This window comes from Apteryx mantelli, chromosome 6, assembly GCF_036417845.1.
Source record: "Apteryx mantelli isolate bAptMan1 chromosome 6, bAptMan1.hap1, whole genome shotgun sequence".
NCBI lineage: Eukaryota > Metazoa > Chordata > Aves > Apterygiformes > Apterygidae > Apteryx > Apteryx mantelli.
In genome coordinates this window covers 41270267-41289583 of record NC_089983.1, presented here as the reverse complement: position 1 = coordinate 41289583, position 19317 = coordinate 41270267, and positions in this window count along the sequence as shown.

Sequence of the window (19317 nt, the reverse complement as noted above, 5' to 3'; positions counted from 1 at the left end):
TTGATTATGATTCAGGAAACTGAAGCACAATGAAGCACAATGGGTAACACAGTATATGCTAGTTCACTTAAGTGCTTATTTTGAGCACAGGAACACACTTCTCATAACATTTCTTTCTTCATTTTAAGCTTTAATCAATGTCATGCTGACCCATGCTGGTAGGAGACTAGTATGCATTATACAAATATAATAGATGAAAAGATTGTCCTAGCAGGCAATTAATGACAGAGAAGCACTGAATGGAAATTATTTCCTGACATATTCTTTCCAAAAACTGCGTAATAGAAGGTAGAGTTGGTATCGATATCCATAACAATGGGGATCATTCTGCTACTTAATCCCATTTTCTATCATATAGTATTAAATTAAAATGAGGATTCACTTCATATAACTTTAGATTTCTACAATACACATATCTACATGTGAACTAGCAATCCGCACTCTTTTTTGAGGCAGTGGAGACAACGGGCACTCCTAGACCACAGTTCATCTCACCATGATGGAAGAATGCCAGAAGTGCTTGGTTTTTGCACTCTTTCTCTAGATTTAGGCAGGTTTCAAAGTCTGGATTTATACAACTAAAATGACTAAGTTCTGTGAATTCTACCTTTATTACTGACATAACAAGTCGGCGAGCCAGCTATTTAGGTGTTGGATCTCCAACTGAGCTGGTTGCTACTCATGCAGATACGGAAAAACCTGCTGTAGGTAAAACTTACTCCTCCTGTCACCATCAAGTCTAACAGTCTAACATCCCTTTTCTTATTCCTGATGGACTGTATGTTTTTTAGGAGAGGCCCTAAGGCTTTTTGTAGAGTGTTTCACCTACAAGTATTTGCTAATTGCATACAATCTCACCTGATTTAATGTACATGGCTCAACCCTTCAACATGACTTCATCCAGAGCCTATTTTCAGATTGACATTATGCCTGCAAAGCTTGATCTCCTCAGACATGTTTCTAAGGGCAAGCATGAACTTCTCCCTGGATGGGCATGACAGCTGCCCAAAGAGTTATAGCTGTCTTGACTTGAGCTTGAAGCTATTGGGCAATTTAGCCCTGCACTAGTCAGCATAACATTCTTGCCACTTTCCCCTACATACAAAAGCTGTTGAGTCATTTTTGTCTTAGGCCTAGTTTAAGAATAAGTAAAATTACATGTAAACTGTATGGTCTACATGTAGATACGGCAAAAATTCTGAGGCAAATTCTTCAATGAAGCAAAGGTCCTTTTCGTCACAGTACCAGTGCAATCCAGCTTAATCATACTTTGATTCTTCATGGACCAATTACCACAGCATAAAGCAGATCTCCAACAGCATAAAGCAGCTTTCCATGCTTAACACTCCCAAAACATGCAAGAATGAATGTTTAGGTCAGCGGAAGGGCTCTATAGCTACCATACTGCTGAACAACACCAAGTCATCCACCTCATTTCTGATGCTAGCGCTTGCTGTAGGTTCTCTAATGAACGGTGGTCATTAGAACAATGCCAAATTTGCTCTGAATAATATGGGGCGGAGAGGGGTTATTGGCAGGACAGATCTACGTAAAGGTGAGCACCACTGTCTGACCAAGGCTCTTTGCAGGCTTGTGTACTCCAGAGCCATACTTCCCCTAGTATTTTGTGGCATTTGTTGACCACCTCTTCCACGACAGCACCTTTGCTAACTTGTCAGTCCAAAGAGTAGACGAATGATGCAGGTAGGTATTACTCTCCCACCTCAGAAAATGAACATACTTCAGGTATCTCACCTGGCCTTAGGTAGACTAATTTTTGAGACAATGGGGCAAAACAGTGTCAAAAGCATGAACAGATTTCATATCTTTCTACTCTCTTCTCTGTCAACTATCCCATTTCTCTCATATTTCAAGTGAAGATACTCATACCTTTCCCGGCACACAGTAAGGTCTAAGAGTATTGCCGTTTAATTGTGTGTGCTGCTTTCAAACTGGTTGGAAGCGGCTGGTCCCATCTATCTGGCTGTGGACACTGCTCACACTGCTGTCACAGTTACTCTATCTGAGACCCGAAAATGATACTTAAAGACCCTGAGCATTCACCTCATTAATCATTCCATGTTTGGGGTGAAGGTCAAAGAAACCTCGCGTGCTCTTCATGCCTGGAGTAATGACCACTTATAATTGTTCTCTAACAGAGCTCACAGATTCAGGAAATGCTTGAAGAAAACCAGATGCAGTCACACAACAGACAAACCAAAAGCAAACAAAAGAAACAGAAAACAAAACATTCTGCACAGAAATCTGAGGAGCCTCCCTTTTTAACTGTGAATAAAGACAATCCAGAAATGTGTTTCTATAGTGTGTGTTTTAGTCAGGTATGTATTTTCTTTGATATTCAAGAACAGCTGTAAAAAATTGCAAGTCAGTATTTCTTACAAAGCAGATTTATAGAAAATGAATCAGTACAACAACTGTACACTCATGAAAGATAATTGCAATGCAGTTAAGAAGTCCATTGCTTTGCATGCACTCCTGATTTACACCAACAAAAGTGGACAGTTATGTTTGTGGCTAGACTGGTGCGAACATGGGAACACAAATCAGTGCTCACATTCACGAGGACACTAATCGCACACTGCACTGATGGTTCTGCTTAACTGGCGTGTGTAGTACAAGCTCCGCTGATTTCATTAAGACACGTGACAGAAATTGAAGGTTAAAAATACGTTTTAAGAGTGTGATTAACTGCATTGCTAACGTGCTTAATGGACAGTAAGCACCTAAACATCTATGTGGACCTGGCCTTGAGTCTTTGATAACAGCTGTAAAAAGTAGCATGGTAAAATTAACGTTATGATTCTTATGGTATCAACCCAAGGAAATAAAACAAAACACCCTCCTAGAACTTCTTAATGATTTTTCAACAGTAGTTATCTGTAAGTCTGTGCAGATTCAAGCCACTGACTCAGAAGCAAAAATCTTCATACCAATTACGAGCCCCTTGAGCCCATCAGTCCTCCAATCACCCTTTCATTTCTATTTGCCCTATCAGTTTCACTTTGCAGTGACTCAGATCTATACAGTTTTTCAAATCTTGAGCCTCTTCCATCAATTACAATTTCTTTTTCAGAGGTGTTCTGAGCTTTCTTCATTGATTTCATCTCTTTCCACATAGAATCAGCCATTATACCTCACCGTGCCTGCTCTCCTCCAGAAAGTGCCTCCCACAGTGTCCTCCTTCTCCATAGCAAAGCAACAAGCCTGCCCTCCACAGGAACAGATGCAGAACTCGTAAAGGATTTTAAACAATTAAGGATTTTACAGGGGAAACATTTTGCTTTATTTATGAAATTGAGCTATTTGAGTTCACAGAATCAGCCTGCAGATTTTAAAATCTCCGAAACGTAATGAAAATTAGGGACAAAGGGGCCTGCTAACAGCAGAGAGAACATCGCTCCCAAAGAGGGAGGAAACATATTGAGAGAAGTCAGTTTTTCCACCGAAGTACATAAAGACATAAAGAAGTAGTGTTAAAGTACAGCCAGATGGGCTGTATTCAAAACTCAGAGGGTTATTATAAAGCAGAAAGGAAGCATTCAGCAAGATATTTTAAATGCATGAAACCTTGACATAAGCCATAGATCAGGGACAAGAAGTAGGAAACAAAAATCTACAGCATGCCCACTGGGAGCACCTGAAAAATTTATGCATGGTGACACCTGACGGATTTAGGTTTCGGTTTTGTGCTCAATGTTTAGCAGTGTCACGTTGCAAACGGGGCGAGCGATTCGCGCTGCTGTTTAGTCATTGCTCAGAGCCAGGGACGCTCACAGAGGTCTGCTCCGCTCCCCACGCGCGCAGGCTTTAACCGACCGGCAGCGCTTGACCCAAGCCTCTGCGCAACGCAGCCGTCCTCTCTGCCGCCTCCTGACAGAGCCCTGCCAGGGTACCCTGCCCCATGCCTCCCTTTCCTGCAAGAGCCCCAGCGTAAAATACTTTCTAGCATAATACAAAACCTCAGTGCTTTGAATCCGGCTGCCAGGTAAGACCAGCAAGCGGTGCCTGTTAGTCCCAGTGGTGCAGTGCAGGTCTGCTGGTTCCTCACTCTTCCTCCCCCTGGTCTCAGCAGTACTGCCTGATGCTGCGGTTTGACGTGGAAAGACCTGAATTCAAATCTCCCATTTCCCCGGATGAGAGCCCAAGATCTACAGCAATAAAAAAGTGAACACTAAACCTCTGCACTTCCTGATGAATGCAACTCTGCCTAGCTGGTAGGGAGGTTGGGGCACACCAGCCAGCTAGTATCCCTAGGAGAATTAGGCAAGACATCAAATGCTCAGGCTCCTATAAAAATACCAGGTCAAAGACAGAGTCACCTACTTTCAGGAGGCAGCAAACAGCTGAACTGGGCATTTTGGCTTACAGTTTTGTACTAAAGTACCTAAATTTTGCCCAAATCGTGCCTTAGGCACAGAAATCTTTTCTTGATCTAGCCATAAGAACTTATAAAGTAACCTGGAATCACAAATGCTATCCATACTATTCCCTTATGTTATTTCATTTTCATGCCTGATGGAAATATTACAGATTTACAACTGATTTAGGGCAGTAAAAGATCAGAATCTGATCCAGGCAATATTCAGAACTATCATTCAGGGTCATGCAAACATCGTTTTCATAAAAACCTTCACCATGCAATGTACCTGGTAAATCACAGATAAGAGGAAGTTTGGAGTTACTGCTTCTAAAATATATATTATCTTCCTATTAGAGATGGTTCTAAACCTCACTTTTACCTCTGAAAGACCCTGACCTCTGGCAAATTTCAGATTCCAATTTTAGATCTGCATCTGAATTTTGCAGCTGGTCCCTCCATTTGTAATGAGCCAAGTCAGATCAGAATACATCCAAATTAGAGGGGAGTATCAAACTCTGGACTCACATCTGAGTTGTGTAGCAGAGGCCTTTTCCTAATGCTCGCCACGTACGCACAACCACAACCTACAATTATCTATAAAAATCACAGATCTTTTTCACAGTAAACCCAGGTTATCCTGCACCAAATAGTTATTAGTGATATTCAGCATAAGCTGTCAGATATATTAGCAGCATTAATACAAATTAATCAGTCTAAGTGTCTGGTGTACCAGACACTTATGATTCATTGAAGGGAGGAGATCAGATCTGCACGCTGACAACATCTACTGGAAGTGAATAAAAGAAAAGCCGTTGTTCCTCTATGAATTTGTCATCTGCTTTGCCAATTCTGTTTAAAAAAAAAAAAAAAGACTACATAAAATGCTTTCCCTAGAGAGAAAATCAAAGTTGAGTTGCTCCTCCCATTTCTATTCGCAGCTTTCTTCCCCTAATGTCAACTCCATCTGTCTTCCACAGGAACTTAATGTCTTTTGAATTGTCTATTTAATCACTTGCAGGTTTGTCCCCTTGGTTGGCTGTGCTCTGCCCTTCATCCAGCAGCTTCGGTATTCACCCCTCCGAGCACCCGCCCAGCCCACCCTCACAACTTTTTCTTCCTTTTCAGTATATGGCATTTTATAGGTCATTCTTCCGCTGCCCTGAAATTGCCTTGTTTCCACCCAGCGTGACCCATTTCTGCTTGGGAGGCAGCATCTTTGCAAGCGTGCGCATCCTGCCTCCTCCCTAGCTTTATGCAGCATCCCTTCTCATCTGCTTTCTGCGATGCCCTTAGACCCCATTCTAGTGGCATCTTTTTGCTTATAACAAGACCTTTCCCTCTGATTTGTTACTTGGAATAGAGAAGGACTTAAGATAAGAGTAAGTTTCTCTGCCAGCTGCAGCTATTTGTTTAGCTCAGTGCTGGTGCTACGCAGTTGCAACACTGAGCATTTAACAATCGCAGCTCATTATTTAACAGTCCTTCCGAGTTACTCATTTTTGTATCAGAAATAAAATGCAAGTAGTTTGCACTCAAACTCCATTATTTTCCTGTGACTGACTCGCTTATATGCACCTATGTTCATAAGTGAATACTAACACTTTCAGCATTCATCTCCTTTATGCATATATGTAGATTCTGAACACATATTGTTCTTCCTCCTCAAATTATGTATTAGGAGTTGCAGGGTGGTGTAAGGATGGTCAGCTCATGAAAATCTGTGTGACTGGAACACCCTTGACATTTCTTTCTGCCTGCTACAACAGACTACCCATGATATCACATTTTCCAGGTACTATAAGGAAAGTCAACCAAATATTATCCTAAATAAGTGATCTTCCTTTTACTTTCACTACCCACTTTATCAGCCTCAGTCTTTTTATTTAGTTCAGTGTATTTCCACTTTAGAAGAAAGCGGCATCTCTATCAATACCCAATTAGATGTGTCAGTCATATTTCAAAACAGGTACTGCTGTGTTCTGGAGATATTCCCTCCAGGCCCTGACTAGATAGGTGTTTTTACAAAGACGAGAATTTGTGTCCCTGGAGAATCTAATCCAGGTTTCACTGTGTTTTAATCTGAGCACAGAGCATGCTGGGACATGATCTGAGGATTTTATTCAGACATAGTCAGTAAAGCCCAGGCATGGTTTGCAATGTTCTGCCCCTGCAGAAACAAGTGTGTGATGTTGCCCTCCAACAGCCAGCCCCAAGGAAGCTAGTGAAGCTCCTAAAAATATCAACTACAACTGCAACGACAGCGCTCTCTTCCTCAGCTGATCAACCCTTTGGGGCCTATGTATCTGGGGGGATCAGAACTGCACACCATAAATATTTATGGACTATCCAACTGCTATGCTGGTTGCCTCCAGAATGAGCTTCCCACGAAGCTTTGATTCGATGCATTTCCACTCGCTTGAGATATAATATTTACTTTCTTCATTAGAGTTTACCTACTGCATTAAAGTAACTGTGCATAGCCACTGCCACTCAGAGGGAGCAGAAACAGCACGATGCCACTTCTGAAACACCCCTAGGTGCCACGCTGGCACTGGAGAACAGAGACCGAAAGAGCTGTATTTGTAGAGCTGTCTGTAGCTTATCATTCATGCAGTCTTATTATAGATTAAGATTTACATATATATATGTACATATGTGTACATACACACACACCACATTTCTTTTCACCATTTCATGAAAGAAATGGAACTAAAATTTGTAAAATGAGTCATTCCCAGAATTCAGTCGTAAAATTTAGCCTTAAATTTTAATGAAATGAAAATATAAAGGGAAGTTCTTAAAATAATTTGTTGCCTTACACTGTATAGAAGGTGAGATGCACACAGTTGAAAACCATCATCCCTTTAGCTTATGGTCACCAGCACCCACATCAACTCTAGCTCCACCATGACCTGAAAACAACAAAGACTCAAATTCCTGAACAAAACTTTCTGATAGCTGCAGCCTCACGGCCCACTATCAGTGAGCCTGTTTGACAGATCAACTATGCAAAACAACTGAGTTCCCACTGCAGGATTTATGGCCACGCTTTCAAAAATACTGAAAATCCAACATGCTGAGCTGTTTGCGAAACAGTTATTAATTCCCATTTGACAATTATTGCTTGGTACAGAAGTCTTCAAAGCAACCCGTTTACTGTCAGATTGCCTCCTTCTAACAACTCCACACGTCTTTGGCTGTCCACAGAAGTCATAAGCATAGGCTTGCTGGCTGTCTCCTGACACTGATCAGAGCCATGCCCCGTGTACAGCACATAATAATATTCGAGAGAAGGGTTATTCTCCACCAGAATAATTGCTCAGCCTGACCTTCTCATACACTTGCTTTTCAAAACTGTCTGTCCTTGAATAATTACACTGTACCTAACTCGGCAATCTTTTTTCTGCCAAAGATTTGCTTTCTGATATGCATCATCCCTGGTAACACCCAACTGTTACAGAATCAATTGCTGCTTAACTATAGTTAACTATAGTTAATTGCTGCTTAACTATAGTTTTAAAAGATAATTAGTCAAAGGATTACAGCAATTAGAGCAATTTCTTCTAAAAGTCAGGTAAAGAGAACTCTGTTTATGCTTTGCTCTTGTGCTTTTAAAAGCTATTCTGGCTAAACAGATAGGTCAATTCAAATTCACAAAAAAATAAGGTTGTTTTTGAGGGCTTTATTTAATGACTATTAGTAAAACAAACAAACAGAAAAGCATGTCAATGTTTTCAAAAGTGAAATAAAATTTAGTTGTCTCCTGCCTGTTCATGAGAATGGTTTTGCAGAAGTGATGCACTCAAGCGTGTAGGGTGGACAGTATTAGCTTTTTACTAGAGGAAGGACAAGCAAAGAAGCACTGTCAGTGTAACCACCCGTACCAGCAGCAGAAGCCAAAAAGCCCTTCTTTTCACTCGAAGGTGTTAATCACCAGGTGGTGATTCCACATGATCTAAGGATCAGTCCGGCATGAAGCCTGCGCCTAGCACAGCAAGGCTCAGGTATCGCAGACAACACTTACACCAACCTCCTTCCTCAGATCTTGATTTCAGCCTCCGGAAACAAACTCCAACCCAAGACAAAGCAGTCTAAGGAGCTGAGCATCGTTCATGTATTTTATTAGATCAGGTGGATAAAGGGGAGCCATACTTCCCTTTCCCCCTCTGTACAAGCTGCCTTCGCAACAGCTTCTCCTCTTCTTGCAATAGGACATAAGCTCTCAATCATCTGATAGTAAAATACCTGGTAAGTCTTTCTGTGTCACATCACCCTTTCAACATACTCACAAAAAGCAATCTTGGAAATGCCCAGTGGTTTGTTTTCTTTCTAACTCAAACTCTTAATTCCTTAATATGAGGCCACATGTTTAGATTAAACACCCAATTTAGATCAAACTCAGCTTAGATTAAACATCCAAACTGAAAATGCCGTGACAAGCATTCTTGGTAACAGTTTAGCAATTCCTCTGATGGCTAAAAAGAGACCTCCATATAGCTCTTTTTTGCTAATATTGGTAACAAACATTAGCAAACCGGAGCATTTTAAGATCACATTATGTAGTAACGCAATTTGGGGTTAAATCTAGTTTTATCAGATGTAGAGTTATCAATGCAGGATATCTAATGTTAGGAAACAATCCATCTTCCTGATTTCATTGTGAGGTATATATTACTATTTAAGTCATGTCAAAAGGGAGCACATTCAACTGTCAATTCCCATTTTCTCATAAGGCTTTACTTTGTGAGAAAAAGGAAGAATTTATTTCCACCAAAGCTGAACTTAGCTTAGAACTTTTCATCCGTTTTTGGGGGGTTGTCTCCATCCTCTGATTTTCCCTTGCTGAATGTCTGGTTTTGATACACAGAATAAGTCACTGGTAACAGGAAACATGCATGACAAAACACTTTTCTATTTGGACATGCTTTTGCCTCACAAGTTGTAGTATATGTTTAAAAAAAGTCAGTAAGTAGCTGTTCTGAAAATACAATATTAAGGGCTAGAAAATATCCTTAAAAATTCTTTAGAGCTTAATGATTGTTAGTGCCTTCAGATATAATTGACACCTCTAGTTCATTAGAGTACTCTGTCTTCAGGATAATTTATTCCATTTGATACAACACTCTGGCCAAAAAAAGCCATCAAAATGTTTTTAATATCCACATCCAAAGCTTTTCCTTACTGATATGTCATAAAACATTCAATACAAAGCATCAATAATTCATTAGGGTTGTCTGATCCATCAAAATGCAGATCAGGAACTTGATCAAAGCACATTTTAGTAGATATAAAATTGTAGATTGTAAAAGTCTTTTAGAGTATACATCTCATGGATGAAATTTACCCTTACAAATAGGGAGCATGTGTCACTTTGGATATATTTAATTGCTGTTTTGAGAACATGGGACTGAAATGCTGCACTGGCTTGGGCACCACAGAACTAGCCCTTGGGGACTGAGCGATGTTCAAGCTATAATCAGTGATGCCAAATCACCCAGCTCTCGGAAACCCGCTTACTCTCACTCCTAAGGACTCTGCAGAACTGGCTTCTGCTCAGGTGATGCATCAGGTAGCATCAGCAACCCATTCCCAGCCTCTGTCTTTGTCAAGGACCTTTTGGCTCCTCTCCCATAACATCAGGCTTCTCACAAAACACTTCCCAGGACTGAAGGCAGCAATAAGACGGCTGCTGCTACCAGCGCAATTCTCTCAGCCAGCTCCTGGCCTCTGACTTTTCGCACGGTGGTCTGGAAGTAGACTACGCACTTCACGCTGACATTGCCATTCGAAAAAGACTGGGTTTTATCAGTGTGCACATGCTGTATTATGCATGCACCATAAACGCGACCCTCTCCAGAATGATTAGACTACACTGTACTGTACTAGATTACTATATTGCCCAATCCAGACCTACAACAAGGTTATACACTTAGTCAAGGATAATCAGCTACCCAAATAAGGACACAAACAGCTACCAAAACAGCTGGTCTTCAGAAGGATCTAGGGAAAGACAGTGGATCACAAGGTGAAAATGAATCAGTAACACCATATCACTATGAAAAAAGCAAACATCTTGCTGAAATGCAAATACTTCCTACTAGAAGTATAGCCTGTAAGTGAAAGAACCCTTCAGTCAACTCAGCTTTGGTAAGCCTTTAGCTGGAGTATTGTGACCCATATGGGACACTAAAAGGTTCAAAAAATATAGACAAATTGAGGGAATCCAGAAGTGAACAACAAAAATGTTTCTATGACTTGAAAATACTACCTCTGAGGGAAGACTGAAAGAACTGGCAGTGGTTCATCTAAAGAAAAGACACCTGAGGGTGGACTGTACAACATTCCTTATATACAAAAAGAGCTGCTATGAGGAGAAAGTGAATAGTCTGCATTATAAAGTGCAGCATGAGAGATCTGAGTGACATCTAACAGGAAGAAAGTTAAGCACTGGGACAAACTGGGGACTGGCATAGATGAGAAGGATGTGGAAGCTCTGTCCTGGAGGTTCATAGGAGAAAGTAGACAAGTATCTGGGAGAGATCTTGCAAGGGGAGTTGACCATGCAGGGGAAAACACTTGAAAGTTGCTTTGATTTAATAGGGAAAACAAAGATAGAGGATTGAGCCCTTGCCTCCATTAGCTTACATTATGTAGCATGTCCATCTGGTAGCGCTTAGCTGCACTGAATTTGTGCAGCTGAGGACTAAATATACTAAATATGTTCTGCCTTGACTAAGATATACTTTGGCTACATCTAGCAAAGTTCATCATAATGACACAAGGACAACAGAGACTGTATAACAGAGGTATAAGTTAAGAGCTGGAATTAAAATATCAGAACATTATATAGTTTGAGCATAACAAAAAAATCTAGCTCAAAGCTGTCCGTTCCAAGGGGGAACTGATAAAAATTCTATTAAAACAGAATTTATTCTCTTGAATAGACAAGTGAGGCTTTTACCTTAGAGGATACTGAAGTATAGAATGTGTCAGTTATGGCCTTATCCAAAGCCTGTAGCCATCAAAATATGACTTCACATTTATTGTTAGGGCAGACAGATCACTGATAATACATGTCCCTGAAGTCCCAAAGGATTCCTGCCAATTTGGGAAGATTAGAGTTCCTCCAAGGATTTTTCACTGAACTGAGATTAAGGTAATTGCAAAGTCACCTGGAGAATCAGTGTTTTATGATATTTCTCTACTATGGGGAACTTATCATGAGCCATAGCAAGATGCTACAGCTTTGCGTCTCTAAGCCCAGTCAGTTCCTTTGCATGTTTTCAGCCTGGAGAATGGGAGAAGCTGGGCAGGAGAGGTCGTGAGGGAGGCACGTCCCTTCTTCGCAGCTCCAAGGTCCACTTACACAGACTTTTATCAAGGACTCTTTCCAAAAAGCCTCCTAAAATACAGACTATGTTTATCTTGGTAACTCACTCATTTTTCCAATCATACCAAAATTGTGACTTAGTCCTTGGAAAGACACAGCCCTTGATCACAATATTGATTCATGAAGGCATATAATGAACGTCAGAGAGTTAATCTCACTTCGTTCCTGAAAAGGGAGCTAAGGCCATGTCCACAATTATTAACACTCCCAAAGATTATAGCTGGTTAGAGAGAAGAGTCTGGCATATCCTTTGCTATTAGTGTCCCCTTACTCATTTACTTTTGAAGGGAATTCTCCTTAAGTAATTGGAAAAAGCAACAGCCTTGACAGCTACAAGAAAGTCCACAGGTCTTCCTAGTGAATAGGTAAAGTAATACCAGTATAGGATCCCAAGGCAACAACTGCAACTGTATTCTGCAATCACTAAACTGCACTAGATGGTACAAACTGGAAAAATATACAGACCCCATGTTCCACTCATGATCTGAAAGTTTCCTCAAAGCTGGAAGCACCCAAATAGCCAGCTAATGTTTCCTCTGAAGTAGTTTTTGCACAAATATGAGGAATTAGTTTCAACAGACCCCACAGCATAAACAGTTACTCATCACAAAAAGAAAACAAAGCATGAACTTCTCTATTCCTGTCCGACTACTCAGTAACATCTAATCAGTGAAAGCTAATCATCAGCAAAGAAGCTGTCAAGACCTGAGCAAGTGGTGCATCTGACACAGCTGTAAGTCTATGGCGTCTTCCCAAAACCAAGATGTGCAGAGACACAGCAGACTGGCACCACTCTATAGCGACACGCGCTCCTCCAGCCAAATGCCTAAAATATAACAAAAGACAAGTTCATCATCACTCTAAATCTCAGCAAAGCAGCTGGGCAGGAAAACAGCTGGCTGACAACAGTCCCACGGCGGATGCATAAGCACAGAGATGACACAGCCCTCCTCAAGGACAAGATTCTTCAAAAGTTATCAAAGGTCTCCTTCCAAAACATGGTGAAATGCTACTGCCTTAGGTGGTCAAAATGAAGTTGCATCAAAACACAGCTTTCCTATGAAGGAAGAAATCTTTTTTTTCTTACAGTGTCGAAACCTTGTGAGCACATTAGATTTTAGGCGATTCTTCTTTCACTCAACACCATTTTTCTCACAATTACTAATTCCAAAAGAAATCTATTCAAATTTAATATCTGCCTCTTTTTCCCCCAAATCTTCCCCCCATACTGTTTCCTCTGGAGAATCGATAATGTTGAATCTGTCATGACATTCATTTCCATGGCAACAAATGGTGATGACATAAAGAGTGTTTTAACTCAAGGACGGAGTGGTAGAAAAAAGCTGGGTTGTGAAAGAGAGAATTCTTAGTCAAAGACAAATATCAAAGATAATTGCAAAGGGAATATAGAAAATTACTTGCTAAGTTAATTTTCTGTTGTATACATAGAAGTTTCCTTCTCTTCACAAAGGACATTCTCACCTTGAAATTCTGAATGCTCAAAATAATGTTTATGGGTAGAGGTGATTTAATATGCTAATATTTATCTCATTTTCCTTGATTACATGACATGCATCTTTTTTCTTATCAGCTGATAAGCTAGTTTATATTAAAATATGCGTAGAAGATGCTATGCTTGATTATTCTCAGTGGCATCTGCATATTTCAGGAGGCTATGGGGTAACACAATGTATGAGAGCAGAAAACAGTCACATTTATAATGACTTCCAACTTGATGGCTTTCACAGCCCCTTACAAACCAGCCTGATCCAAAGGCCAGTTAAATCTATGCAGCTCTGCTTTATTACTGAGTACTGTCTGCTTAAGGCTTAAATCCTCCTTCGATTCCAGGAAAAAAAGAAAATGAAATTTCCTTCGTAAATGTTTACTCTCCTTGTTACTATTAGCATCTGTTTAACTTCCTCCGTCTTACGACAGGTAATTTTCTCTCTTTCAGATCAGAAATATCACTAGGTTGTGGGTTTTTTCTTTTTTTTAATTTTCCAGGGCTCCTAAAGAAGACTGACCCTCTGGGAGAGCATGTGTTTCAGGGACGTGGAATTCACCCCAAAGAACAAGTTGTTCTTGAAGGCCAAGAGAAATGCTTCAAACAGGCTCGTGTGGGACCCAGACGGAATGAGACCTGGCCTCTTATCTCCTTTGCACAATACTGCACCTTAATCAGGTGTGAATATATTATGGCCTGATCTAGACCCTCCTCTGTGTGTGGAAATAAGTAAACCGGAAAATAACAGGTTCTCCAGCACCAATAACACCTCCAAACTTCTGCAAAAATACTGGTAGTGGCTAGCAGAGGTAAAAAAAACTAGAACAAAAATTAAATCTTTTGATGTCAGTCCTACAGTTTTGACACAAACGTTTTTCATAAATTCTTCCGAATGTTGTGATGCAACCACCAATTTCTAAATGAAGAAAACGCGATTTCCAAGCGAAGAGTCGAAAAGTTGGTGTTTGGGGAAGTCACGCGGCCCCCTTGGTGACCCGGCAGCTGACGTGACCGGAGCAAGTGTCACGCGGCGCGGGAATGGCACACGCTAAGCTGCCTGCAGAGGGGTTTGCCCACAACAACTAACACAACAAACAAAACAAGTAAGAGGAGGACGACCATCAGTTGGGGTCAAATTTTTTTTGCCACAAAATTATGTTAATATCTTCTACTGTAGTTTAGCACATTTGGACTTAGCAGCCAACACCCAGAACCGCAATGTAGCTCTCAGAAAAATTACACAGGTATGGATTTTCCCTAGCAATTCAAAATTAAGCAGAGACTGAAAACATAGTTTACTCAGGATGCATACTGTAATCACAACTTAAAGACTTTTGTCAAGCTTTTAACTCTGGAAAAGCTAAAGCATAACTCATGCTCAAAAACAACATTAAGAAAACATTAGTGGTGTGACACAAACTGAGAAAAGTAATAAAAGGAACAGGTAAAAAAGCACATATTATACATTATTTTTTTTCTAACGCTTAGGCACAACAGGATAGCTACTTAAATTCTTTCCTAATATGCCCTGCCAGAGAATTAGAGGGCACATGGCAGGGTTCTTCCCTACTGTGCTTTTCCTTTCATAAGGCTTTGCACTTCAGCCTTCATGTCTTTCTAACATCAGGTTTTGTGTTTCCAAATTCACCTTTCTATAAACGTCACAGGGAAAAGAAAAAGCAAAGAGGAATTCTGCCATTATTGGAGGTAAAATTTGAACCTGACCTTTGACGTTTCGAGGGACTGAAAGGGGACTGATGGATTAGAAGGACTGAAGGATTCCTAGGGAAGCTCATTGGAAATTTATTTAAGTGGAAAATAACTTGCATTTCATAAAATGCTGTGTAAAACAGCCTTCTTAAGAAAGCCTCCACGAAGCTAAAACTTGTCTAGTCACACAATGTCTCACCACTCACTGAGCGATAAAAGCAGAAATGGCAACCATATGAAATTATATCACATGGAGCAGAGTAGTTTAAACTCTGATTGGAAATTCATTTTTATGCTCTTTCCAAAGTATTTCATCTTCCCATTAATACATTCATTTAAAATATTCATTTTTATCATCTACTGTAGCTATTGCAAAGTGAAATGATTTACAAATAACTGAAGACACTTGCATATTTGCATTGTTATGAGCTGTACAAATATTTTAAAACTGTTATAATGGAGCTATAGCAAAAATAATAATACTTAATATTATGATACCAATTACCAATAATAACAATCTCATTTTTCAGAATAATTTGTCTCTTTCCTCATTAAAATCCCACTTCTATGAACATTTTATACACTGTATTTTTTCTTTAGCCCGGTGGTTTCTCCTGTGCTTAATAGTGAATGGGTAAATAATTATTTGTAGGATTTGAACCAGAATCAATATCCATCAGACTGTAATCAGAAACAAAACCATCTAGAGAACTGTGTGTTCCTTTCCTTAAGCAAAAAGAAAAATCATTTTGAAATTTCTTGCAGACTGAAGACATTGAAAAGTAGAACAAACAGCAGAACAAAACCAAATGTCTTTTGAGTGACTTTAAATGTCCTGTTCTCTTTCTGACTTTTTTACTTTCTATCTGGAAATTGGAAAATATTAGAGTGATTTTATTTTACTTATCCCAATGATTCTTTTATTTTTAATTTGGTTGGGGTTTTTTTGTTTTTAACTGTTCACAACCTGCTAGGAAGAAAACAGTGCCCTATGTGCCTTATGTGAATAAGTTAACCTCAGGTTTGTCATGCCTCTTGTATCCTAGAAGTTGCATCATTATTTGCATATTGTTGTTAATAACAAGATATTTAGAGAATACTACAAAATCAGTTTTCTACCAGCTGCCACTGATGTGAATAAGAAGTCCCTCTGTCCAAAACCAAGGCTTAGTTCACTTCTGCCTCATACTCGATTGCCTCCAGTATAGCTGAACTGAAACCAATAGTTTTGTCCCGATATCAAACTGCTGTAGCAGAGCAGGAATTACGCTTTTAGTCCCTAACTACAAGGAGGTGAAGTACCCCGATATCCATATGAAGGTCTCTCTTTACAGATTCAGAGCAAACTTCTGAGTCCCTGGCACAGACCACTTCAAGCAATCATCACAGTGAGGTGTAGCTGTTCCTCAGCCTGAAGCACGTGATGCTACGTTTACCACTTCCTTGCACGGCACATCATACAGAATCTGACCCGTCTTGCCCATAATACCTGGACGGGTTGCGTCAGCCACAGGACGGATATTTCAAATAGCTCAGTTAGTTGCTGCCCATGGGAAAAAGGAGCAACACGAGCTTTGCTCAAAGCGAAAATCGCTCAGGATGTGGTATATGTCCCAAGACAGAGTAGGTGGGGACCATTTTCCCCAGTCTGATCTCAACAAAGAGGAGATTATCATGACCCTGTGGCCTCTCAATGTCTACCAGCCATTCCACTGCTTTTTGAAAGGAAGACTTTTGGTTGGAAAGGACCTGTTGGAAGGATGCCTTTGCCTGGGGGAACAAGACACTTGCAGCCCACTTAAAAGAATGGGCTTCAAAATTCGATCGGACCAATGGGCAGAAAGCGTTTACGTGTTCGTGCCCAAGCTCAAGAGCACATGGAGTCATCACACTGACGAGGGCACCCTGTTTATCACCTGATCTTTCTGCCAAGCCCTTCAGAGTAGTCACATAAGAACTGGTACCAGGAACAGGCAAAACATATCTTCCTCTAATCTGAGGAGGAACGTACAGGTGCAACCCTTGCCAAAACACATGTGAACCTCAGAATCTGTTTCGTCTCTTGAAGAAAAGTCGATTACATCAGTAGCCAAGATGCAAGATAGCATTAAAATCTACAGCAAGAAACATTAAAAAATATTTAACGAACTTATATTTTTAAATACTTTGTATACATGTTCAATAGGCTATGAATAATCTCCCCAGGACTACGCGCCTCTGAGCATTTGAGTCTATGATGCTTACATTTCTTGCTGTCAAAATCCATTCAAGTTTTATTGCTGAGGTGGTGGAAAACAAGATTAATGGTCCCATGACTTCTGGATTATTTTTAGTCTATTTCTGTCACTGAATTGGTATTGTCTGCTTGTGCAGTGTGAAGCAAAATGGTACTTTATATTAAAAAAAATAGCAACAATATTTATCTATTAAATTAATCTCAGTATGAAGGATAACGTACATCAATAATCATTTACTTCTAACAAGCCTCATGTTGCAGCTTTTTGCTGAGATTTTCAAAACAATGTAGAGGATTCAGACTCTGCATCCTCATTAATTTTAATACAAGATATGTATCTAAATCATATATCTAAATCCCAAGATTGTTTTGTAATTTCAACCCATTATTCCTAATGACATGGCTTCACGCAATTATTTAAAGATGCAACATAACTGGGATATTTAACAATCGTATCTTCTTAAGTGTACTTTTCCTCACTACAAACGATCAAAGAGAATATATCAGTACTGCATTATCTGAGTACGACATGGAACAACACAAAAGCAGAACGCTTTGTCAAAGTGCTGAATGGCAAAAACCTTTGATCGTTTCTATTTAAAGGTAATTATTTAGCAAGGCCGGTAGGGTCACTGATCAAAACATCAGAGGTGATTTATTTTTCATAGTAATCACTGAATAATTCATTTATTCAAAAATCAACCTCATTGTTTAACATATTTATTTTGCCTATATTTGACAGCTCCTACATTCTCTTTAATATTTAATATTTCTGATATTTATCTGTGCATAGATTAGCATGAAAATCCAACTGAATTATCAACCTCAATTTGAAACATTGTATGTCTATAAAGTGTCTGTCGACAATTGCTGCAAACAGTGAAATACTTGGCTGGTTCGGGTTCAGGTATAGTCAATATACCCCCCTGCACACCTCTTTAGGCAAAATAGAATATAAAAAATCTAGGAAAAATACCTGTGTTCATGTAATTTTGGAACATCTGACTACACAAAAGATAACTGTTATTATTTTACAACTCTCTTCTCAAAAAATGGTCAAGCCTTTTTGCCTTAATGACTTCTAAAAATTATTTATGCGTAAAACTTGGCAAGCTTTTACACTAAAAAGAGAGCATTTCATGTCTGAGCAGGGAGGCATGTCTACAGGAAGGCATTAATGCTTGAAATATTTCAGCAAATTAGCACCACATTTATCATGAAGAGGCAGGAAGGGCAACCAAGAACTGTTTGGACACAAAGCAAGGATGCTTCCCGTTTGGAGCACCATGAGCAAGCTGCAACTGTATCAGACAACAGAGAAATTCAAACATGGATCCAACTTGCTTTTTACCATTATGCTGCACTTCAGTTTTCTTTACTGAAGACTTTCTCAGCTTAAGTCACTTAACTGGTGAACAAGCTTTTTATACAGCCTCTGCCCTGCTATTGCCATCTCCACTCTGTAACACAGCCAGGATAGCTGCTGTAGTATAATGATGCCCTGTCAAGGCAATCAAGGCATTACCATGGTTGGTGATAATAGTTGAATGGGAGAGATATCAAAAGAGTAAACAAAGCATTTGATCTGACTGCATTTTTAGAGAACAGAGGAAGAAAATTAACATCACGTGTCAAAATACTTTGTGCCTTGTAAAGGCAGTCCTGGGAAGATGAAAGCTAATGGATGTTCCCACATTTAGGCAACTGAGCAAATATATAAGGCAAGAGGAAAGATGAGGGAGAGCCAGAATAAAAGCAAGTCTTTAAAGTGCTTTTCCATAAGCACACCGAGCGTTGGATGGAAAGGGTGCATCTGCTGTGTGATCATCTCCGCGGCTCCCACCAGCGGCGCGCGTAGAGTAAAGCTTTCAGGCTCCGAAGCTGCGCTGTAAGGGGATCCAAATGCCCCGCATCATCCTAGAAAGAGGAGCCCAAAGCCAAAGGGTAAATTCAGCCTGCTGCTCGTGTGTGCTTCAGCTGGGCCATTGCCCAAAATGTCAGGCGCTGACTGCATTAGTTGGAGCAAGTGAAGTCTTAAAAGGGGATCCAGAAGAGAGAGAGGAGTCAAAAGCACAGTTACAAGATAATAGGCC